The sequence below is a fragment of the Bidens hawaiensis genome, unplaced genomic scaffold (assembly GCF_021521415.1).
Source record: "Bidens hawaiensis isolate Kalapana, Puna unplaced genomic scaffold, B.hawaiensis_p1.1 tig00052470_1, whole genome shotgun sequence".
NCBI lineage: Eukaryota > Viridiplantae > Streptophyta > Magnoliopsida > Asterales > Asteraceae > Bidens > Bidens hawaiensis.
Window position 1 is genome coordinate 23,850 of NW_027499438.1, and position 9,719 is coordinate 33,568.

Sequence of the window (9,719 nt, forward strand, 5' to 3'; positions counted from 1 at the left end):
TCTTCACGAACCCGTTATTCATTTTTAAGTCAGTGTTTACACTAACCTTGTCGTTTGACTCTTTATGCCTCAGACGACTCGTTAATATCAAATGCACCCATACCATTGCTCGTAGGGCGTTTTGGTCATTTTTAACATTTACCAACATCATGATATGATTCACGTACCTGGAAAGGTCAAATTTGTGGCCCGTTACCAATACCTTGTAACTCCTTTAGAGAACTCGACAACGCATTCTATTACCATCATGCTTACCTGTAGAACAATTCTCAACAGGCCAAGCATTATATATCCACTTCAAATGGTGATAGTTTCACCATTTGACATTTATGGCCCGTTCACGCATATACCCATTCCGGGTCACTCTTTTTTTATATCTTAATCTTACAACGGGTTATTACCAAAATAGTGATTTAACACCAATTTACCCATAGTACCCCTTTATGACTTGGTCTATAAACCACACCCGATAACCATTAAAATCCTTGTCCCGTATACTATGATTATTAGTTTTCAATTATCATTTGACCCTTTTGGGCCAATTTGAACAAAGTCTCTAACATTAAAGATTACAACCCAATCCCAGGTTGTACCTTAATACACACAAACTACCCTTCTTGAGTTTTCTTAACATTTCATTCTTTTGTTAGTCATTTAAGCAATATTACAATTTGACAAGAAACTTTAGCTTATAATTTGAAGTGAACATTGTCACTTACCTTTCTTTGCTAACTAGAACTCCCGTGCACTCCATTAGCTTGTTTGACTCGTTTTATCCAAGCCTCCACCTAGCTTGACAAGATCAAACTTTGTCCAATTTCCACAAGATTGTCGGGTTAGTCATTATATAACATGACCACAAAATCCTATGGACTCATACATACCAATTTATTAAAACACTAGTTCTTTGGTCAGTTTCACTTTTAAAAGTCAAACCGCTCATAGGTATGTATATTTTCCTACCATTACATACAATGGTGTAAATACTCATACGAACCATTTGCAAGTCCTTTAGACACTTTAAGTATGTCACATGAAGTTTTATTAGTTCTCTACAATCAATGCATCATGCCTAATGCAAGTATATGCAATCTTATGTGTTTACTCGATTACTAATATCTTTATTAATGTGCAGCGATTTCATATATCACTGCTGTAATCAGCCATTTTGACCCATGTAACATCCGAACTGGTTCAACATGTTCAAAGATGGATCGTAGGGAACTCAAATATCTTTTCAAGCATATAAAGAACCCCCTCTAACTATTTTTCTATGATTTTATATGAATTTTACAAAATCAGGACAGAAGCATAAATATTCCCAGTCAGCATGTTTTATATCCTGACTAGTCACTTTGGTCTACTGTTTTGGACAACTTCTGATCCTATTTAGACTTCCATGATCAAATATGAATTGAAATAGACACATAGAACTTTCCAACAATATAAGGCCCGTCCTCTAACTCTTAACGACGAGTGAGATACGCGCTCTGGAAATTAACTATTTAAATCTGTCAAAAGTGACGGATTTCATATTATATTGCACAATTCAAGTTTCATGCGAGTATTTCATCAAACACTTGGTGTGCGGTTAATAACCTAGCCTTAAACATAAGTTTTCTAAACATAAATCACCTTGTTCCTCATCCAAATTCTATTATCCAACATCAACAAGTTTAAAACACACAATTTCATTTAGTCTAGCAATAATCTTAACATTTAAAGCTAGACTAATCATAATTCATACAAGTTATATGTGGTGATTCTAACACATATACATGCTCAATTTCATGTTATTCAACATAACAAGTTTTTCCCAATCTTAAGATTATTCACAATTGAAGATATTTGAACATACCTTATGTTCACCAAGTTGAGATGAGCACAACCTTGCTCACATGCACGGTTTTATCACCCAATTTTCCTTTTAATTTGAAGAATTTGAAGAACAAGGGTTTCTCCCCTCTACACACACACACACACACACCACCAAGTGTGTGTTTTAATTTATTTTATGTTTTAATGTTTATACTTTCTAACTTGACAACTTCAACCCCTCATGATTAATAAGTTATCTAGTTTAAAACTTTTTGAAATATATAAATATTTCACCATTATTAACTTAAGTACTAACTAGGTTGAATATTATCCTAGTTACATTTCGTGTTTCATACTCGACTCTATTAATATAATATTTTGGGGTGTTACAGTATATTTGTTATGTGTTTGATTAAATAATGTTGGGGCTTTAGTTAATTGATCAAATACGAACTAGAATCACCATTTATTACCATTAATGATGATGGGTAGACTGTGAACGGAGGACGACAGTGACGGCATAAACGACGACTGGTAATGATCATTGCAGGCCACGATAGCACAATTGAATAAGGGGGTTAGGTTCACGACGGCTGAAGGAGGGTGCAGTAGGGTTTAATTGCATTATGGTGGTCGTTTCATTGTATATTGAAAAAATAGGTTTAAACACGGTTTGATATTTTTGAAATTTGAATCTTATTTGATCTTATTACTTAATTATTTTAGGGATAAGGATGGTTATAATCATATAAACTATTTGGTATAATAAATTTTGATTGGTGCGAAGATTAAGGATAAAGAAAAATAAACGGGTTATGGTTTAGTTATAAACGGGTTTGAAAATGGGTTTGGGTATGGGTTAGATCCAGATAATTGATTTATAATATGTTAATATATACTATTTGCGTTTTAGTCCCTGTAGATTGAAGGTGGAAACATTTTAAGGTAATAGTTTGTAACATCCCGAAATTTCTAAGTAATATTTAATATATTATTTTGTCGGGTGAAATAAACGAGTTAGTGGAACGATAATAATAATAGCAAAATATGAAGACTTAGTAGGATAATTAGATGGGTTTGGATATGGACCAAAAGGAAATATGGGCCTTCGGTCCATGGGCTTGAGGGAGTATAAATACCCCCTTAAACCCCAATCCTTTCCATTCCATCCATTTATCCATATCTCTACACACACTCCAAAACACACACAACCCGAACCAAGATCCGAAGGCGAAAACCCGAGCTTGTTGGTGCTGGAACGTCGTGACGGACCAAAACAACATCAAGGCTTAACCGGGTTCGTAGTTCGACTCGTTCAAGGTATGTTTATAGTTAGAAATCGTTCGTATAGGTTCGGTTTGATTTGGGAAGTCATAGATCTGTGTTAGTTTGTTATAAACGAACCTAAAGCAACAAGTATTACTGGAATTGATTAGCGTTTGATAGGTTAATTGTTAACCTAAAGGAACCCGTAACCTATATGCCTAAATCGCACCCCTTAAACATCGATGTTAGGCCGATTTGATGGTTGGGGTTTGTAGGCGCTGGTCAGACGATTCCGTGGATACCTAAATCGAGTTATTTGGTTAAGAAACGAAGATGATTAAGGACGAACAGTAGCTGCAGCCGACAACTTCGCCTGCAAGCTAAGTTCGCCTGATGACAACTTCGCTTAAAGCTAAGTTCGCCTAAGGTTTAACTTCGCCTAAAGCTAAGTTCGCCTGATGACAACTTCGCTTAAAGCTAAGTTCACCTAAGGTTTAACTTCGCCTAAAGCTAAGTTCGCCTGATGACAACTTCGCCTAAAGCTAAGTTCGCCTAAGGTTTAACTTCGCCTAAAGCTAAGTTCGCCTAAGGTTTAACTTCGCCTAAAGCCAAGTTCGATTAGAAAATAGATTAAAAACGATAAGTAAAAGTAAGCTAATACTAGGCCACCAGATTAGATCAGGCGAGTATTGATACGTGTAGCTTATACAGTCAGCCGAGCTCAGTTAAAGAAGGGATTTACAACTATCGGAGGAAGAAGCAGAGTTCAGGTGAGTTTCTAGCCCCATTTCCTTGTTATGTTTTCGGGGCTGTGTGCATACTCGATGTGAAGTATGAATACATTTACCTTAAGTGGTAAGTGTATGCTATAGATGTTATATGAGGTATATATTTTATAATGCTTGTCGGTACGTGAACGATCTTCGGATATTGCACGTATCGCCAAGGATAGTAAATTCCAAGTGGTTGATAGTGTGTATGAATGTTATGATGTGACTTGTTTATTACGTAAATACTGAACTGATATGAAGTGTGATATAGGCAGGTAGAGGTAGAGTGTGTTAGAAGTGGCAAGAGTCTAGTAAGGGTGTTAGTGGCATAACGTGAGCGCGTGATAGGGAAAGCCTGTACGTGCCATCGTTATTATGTGTGTATGATTGTTGATGTGACTTGCTTATTATGTAAATGATATGAAGCGTGTTGTAGACAAGTAGAGGTAGAGCGTGTTAGAAGTGGCAAGAGTTTAGTAAGAGTGTTAGTGGCATAACGATAGTACGTGGTAGGGTAAGCCTATACATGCCTTCGTTATTAAAGTGGCAAAGTGGCATAACATTTTACGTTATTAAAGTGGCAAAGTGGCATAACGTTATACGTTATTAAAGTGGCAAAGTGGCATAACGTTTTACGTTATTAAAGTGGCAAAGTGGCATAACGTTATACGTTATTAAAGTGGCAAAGTGGCAAGGTGGTAGGTGTAAATAAGAGGCTAAGTGGTAAGGTAAGCAGGTTAGATGTGAAAGTGTGAATACACTTACCTTAACTGGTAAGTGTATAGATGTTATACAAGTAGCTATTATGTAATGCTTGTCGGTACGTGAACGATCTTCGGATATTGCACGTATCGCCAAGGATAGTGATTGTCAAGTGGTTGTTAGTGTGTATGTATTCCATGATGTGACTTGCTTATTATGTAAATATTGTATTGATATAAAGTGTGCTGTAGACAAGTAGGGGTAGATTGTGATAGAAGTGGCAGAGTCTAGTAAGAGTGTTAGTGGCATGACGATAGTACGTGGTAGGGTAAGCCTATATGTGACTTCGTTATTAAAGTGGCATAAAGTGGCATAAGTGGCTAAGCTGTAGGGGTAATTAAGAGGCTAAGCTATAGGGGTAATTAAGTGGTTAAGCAGTGGCATGTTAGACTGTGGACTATGTGTCTTCGGATACGTATATATTGTATGTAGTGGTTGTATGATAAGTTGCTTGATTAACTAGAACTCACTCAGCGTAGCTGACTTTTAGTATGCACGCAGGTGAGTAGGAGGAGGCATCTCGCTTGAGGAGACACGTGGCACTGAATAAGAGGCTGGCATCGGAAGACTCAAGATGTTTAAGTTTAATGTTTCGTTTATTTTGAAAGGCAAAATGATGTTTTAAGACAAGACGTGTTTTGATATGAAATGTTTTAAGAAAGTTTTTATATTCCGCGAAAGTTTTAATGAACTCTGATTTGTAAGAACTGTGTTTATGAGTAAATCCGACGCGAAAGTAGGGCTACCGGGTTCGGGGCCTTACATAGTTTTAGTTTGGGTAATTTTTGCCAAAATTTGAAAGTTATATATATATATATTTTAAATAAGTAAATAAACAATAATATTATAATAATTAGTTTATTCGATAAACATGATAATTTTATTGATAAAAATTTCCCGAATATAAAGCGGGTCGAGTAACGGATATAAACTATAAGTTTGAAAACCCAAATTGTTACAGAGGCTACCCCTGCTATTATACTATGTCTTTCCCTGATTTGAACTCAACTTGAACTTCAAAAACAAAACAACTCTTGATAGTGACTGTTCTTGATTGTTTATGGTCATTGCAAAACATACGGGAAGGGTGAATTGTCTTCTTTGTAGCTTAATGTGAAGTTTATTGTCTGCGGGTATCAAAGTAATTCTTGATATATAAAGACGATCTCCAATGTTGAAGCTTTTACTTATGTGATAATTATCAATGCATGATTTTGGAAATTTTGGTGTTCTTCAAGTTTATGACGAGCTCTTGAGTAGAAATTAATGGTTGAAATACATGTTATTTTACATAGTCTGTGTTAATTTGATAGATGCTTGACCAAAATATGTTGGAAAACCATTTGTTGAGTGTTTGTTTATAAAATTTGTTTGTGTATGCATGTATAGTTTATACCATTTTGTTAGGAATGACTAGTGGAAATTAACATGGTTTTGAGATTTTAACAAGTATGAAAACCTATCACTTGATATTGGAAAATTGTATGGTGATAACATGATTCTTGATTTAGTTGATGTTTGCTAGAGGTTGAGGCCACAGTCCTTAGTTTATATTTGCTAGTTGAAAGATTCATGTGTTGATTTTGGTCTCTTGAGCTTGTTTATTTTTACCTGATTTTAGGTGGTTAGGATGTTGTTTTCATGCTACCTTTCCTTTAATTATGAGATTAGGTAGTTTTGACAAACTTGCTAATCTATGGTTAGAAACTTGAATGAAAGATGATCATGATGTTTTTATGCTAGTATTAGGTTACCTTGATTGGAATCTAATATTTACTTTTATTTTAATTCATGATGTTTTATCATTATCATTGTCATTTATATCACTAGTTTAAGTGGATGCATGGTCTAGGTAACTTTGTTGGATTGATTATTTCTTGTGTTGCTACTTGCTTGTTTTCATTATATACTAGTTTAGTTAGTTAAAAATTCAAATTGAGATTTACGTGTTCTGTTGGTCATTTACAAAGAAAAGTTAACGTGTCCATGGATTGATACTCGGTTCTCGTCGACAATTTATTACAAATGATAGGTACACTTGTCTTTTGTGTGTGGTTTAGTTGTAGGTGACAACCTATTTTTAAAATCCGATTTGTGTGGAACTTTTATTCAGATATATACATAGGGTTTGGATCAAATACACTATATGCAATTAACGTGCTAATTGTGAGAATCAAGTAGAGTAATTATATATACAAGTAGAGTAATTTTGTAATTACATCATAGAGTAAATAGGAGGAAAGAAAAAATCACAAAATATTTTTTAAAAAAAGTTAAAAATAATTCTTTATTAGTTCTATAGTTCTTTTTTTAAGAGGAGTTCTCTCTGGATACCACAAACACATATATATATATTCACACATGCCAATCTATAATTCTAAAGTAAGAACTACGAAATCAAATTATTAATTTTGAGTAACCTGACTAGCTTGAAACCCGATTAACCCGAACAGGACAAAACCGAACGTTAATCGGGTTGGGTTTGCGGGCTAGTTTTTTTTCAAAAAACCCGAACAACCCGGCCAGATTAAACTGAAACCCGATCGGGGTTGACCCAATGAACACGCATGTCACTCAGTCGTGCACCACACATATTTTACCAGCATACTAGATGTTTTAAATTCGTGTTTTCTATCATATATTAGATGATGGCCGATGCTATTAACTGGGTGCGTTGCGCCGAGTATGCTACCTAGTGTTGTATCAGGTATGGAGGCTCCCATGCCCGTTATCTCTGGCTCTCAGCCACCATTTTGTTTTTTGTTTTTTGTATTGTTTTCTTGTTAGTTACACAAAGAATTCAATTAACATTGGGCTAGGATATCGACTACTGGGCCAGAAACCAAAATCTAAATTGCATATAAATTTCTATGTAATTGAATCTTACTAACTTATATATTTAGGTGAATGAATACACTAAATTATGGAGCATATAAATTGTATATAATTAAATCTAAAAAAATTAGATGAAATAATATACTATATCTCGAAGAACATAGTGGTATTCTCTTTACAGATCTTTGTTTAATCACACTTTGGATATTCTAATTGTACAAATATCAGTATAATTTGAAAGATTACAAGTGTAGATTCAAAAATGATGAAAGGCAATACATTTCTATTTCAGTTTTCATATTTGTTTTGCTTATAATAAGAAAAAGGATGAAGAATAGCTGGTAGTTATTAAAGAGAATATTATTGTAAAATAATGTCCATGTAATTTAGTAGTTTCCTTATTATCTTATGTATATTTTTGGATAGGATTTGTGGTAGTCATTGACCACCATATTCTTTGCTGACTGTCACACCCCGACCAAAGGCGGCGGAACATGCCGGGGTGCAACTGATTTTCCAAAAAACACAAGACACTATTTAAAGTGACAAAATTTATTCAACTCATTTTATATCATAAATCAATAATCAACACATCTCGTTCATATAAACATATTGAATACAAGTAACAATTATATTGTTTGTTTTACTAATATCCTAATAGTTTTGGTAACGTTTTTCGCCAAGTCCTTGAGTCAACAAAAGTCAAACCTGTAACATTTCATAAAATAAAGTTTATCAACACAAAGGTTGGTGAGCAATTCATAAGTTTGAGCATATAAGTATATAGTAATAAAAAACCACAAAACTTGTATACGAAACAATAGATAAAAGCAACAACTTGGATCAATAGATATCGCTAATAGAATTTCGTTAGCGACACCTAGCTATAAGGGGATGCCAAATAGTCTAGGATTTTATAGTTATCGTTAATTGCATTACGTTAACGACACCTTGCCATGAGGGGTTGCCAAATGATCTAGGATTTATAGTTCCACCATCCAAAAGCGATAAACACATAAGCATGTAAGCATAGAACACCAAATCGAGCAATTATTTAAGTAATGTATACAATCACGTTTGTGGGTTTAAGATTCATGTATAAACCATTTAGTTGAATAAGTATGAAAGTCACCCTAAAACGAAAGATAGAAAACGGGGTATGAAAGTACTCACCTCAATTGACGAATCGAGAACTAATAAATGATCGAAATATAGAAAGCTTGCGAACGAAACGAACAAATCCGACTTGAAAGCTAATTGAAAACGAATAAATAACATATTAATGAACTTGAACTTTAGTTGAAACTACATTTGAAACATTGAACGAGAAGGTTCGATTGTTAATGGGGTTACCGGTTAATTTGTTAACAATTAGGGACTCGTACTTAATTGATAATTTAAAATAAAATAATATTATTTTATTGGGATTTTAAATAACTAACCCAATATTAAATAGAAACAAGACGGGTTTAAATCAAAGTCCGGATTTATAAAAATGAATTGATAATAAAGCTTATAATAATATTATTAATGATAAAGATAGTAAGGATAATAATGACTTAAAAATATGTTATATATATATATATATATGAGATAATGATGATAATAATATATAAATATACTACCAATCGAGAATTGTTGTTAAAACTAGTAATAGTAATAATAGTAATAAATATAATAATAATTACTTTTGTTGTTGAATATATTATTAATAGATTTATGAATTTTACTAATAATAATAATTATTATTATAGTAATCATCGGTGCCATATTTATGATAATAAATAATACTTGTAACATTTTAATAATAATAGTATTAGTGATAAAAAAATATAGCTCGAGTAACGATGACGTTAAATGGAAACTAGGTCCGACATGGGTTTCGGTTCAATAAAACAAGTTGATTATATTAACAATAATAGAATTTAATAATATTACTTAATAATCATAATAAAAATGATGATAATAATAATAATAATCTATTAATTATGAAAATAATGATAATAATAATTGTTACGATATTAATAACAATAATAATAAAAACTATCTTGTTAATGTTAATAATAATAATAATAATAATAATAATAATAATAAAATCTAGATACTAAATATAATGTTAATAAAAATAGTAATATTAACTCGAGTAATTTGTTAACAAAAACAAACCAAAGTTGGTCACGGAGGGAATCGAACCCGTGACCTCAAGTTTAAACGCACATGCACCAACCAGCTGCTCTAGATGATCATATTGTTAGGATTTAGGAAAAA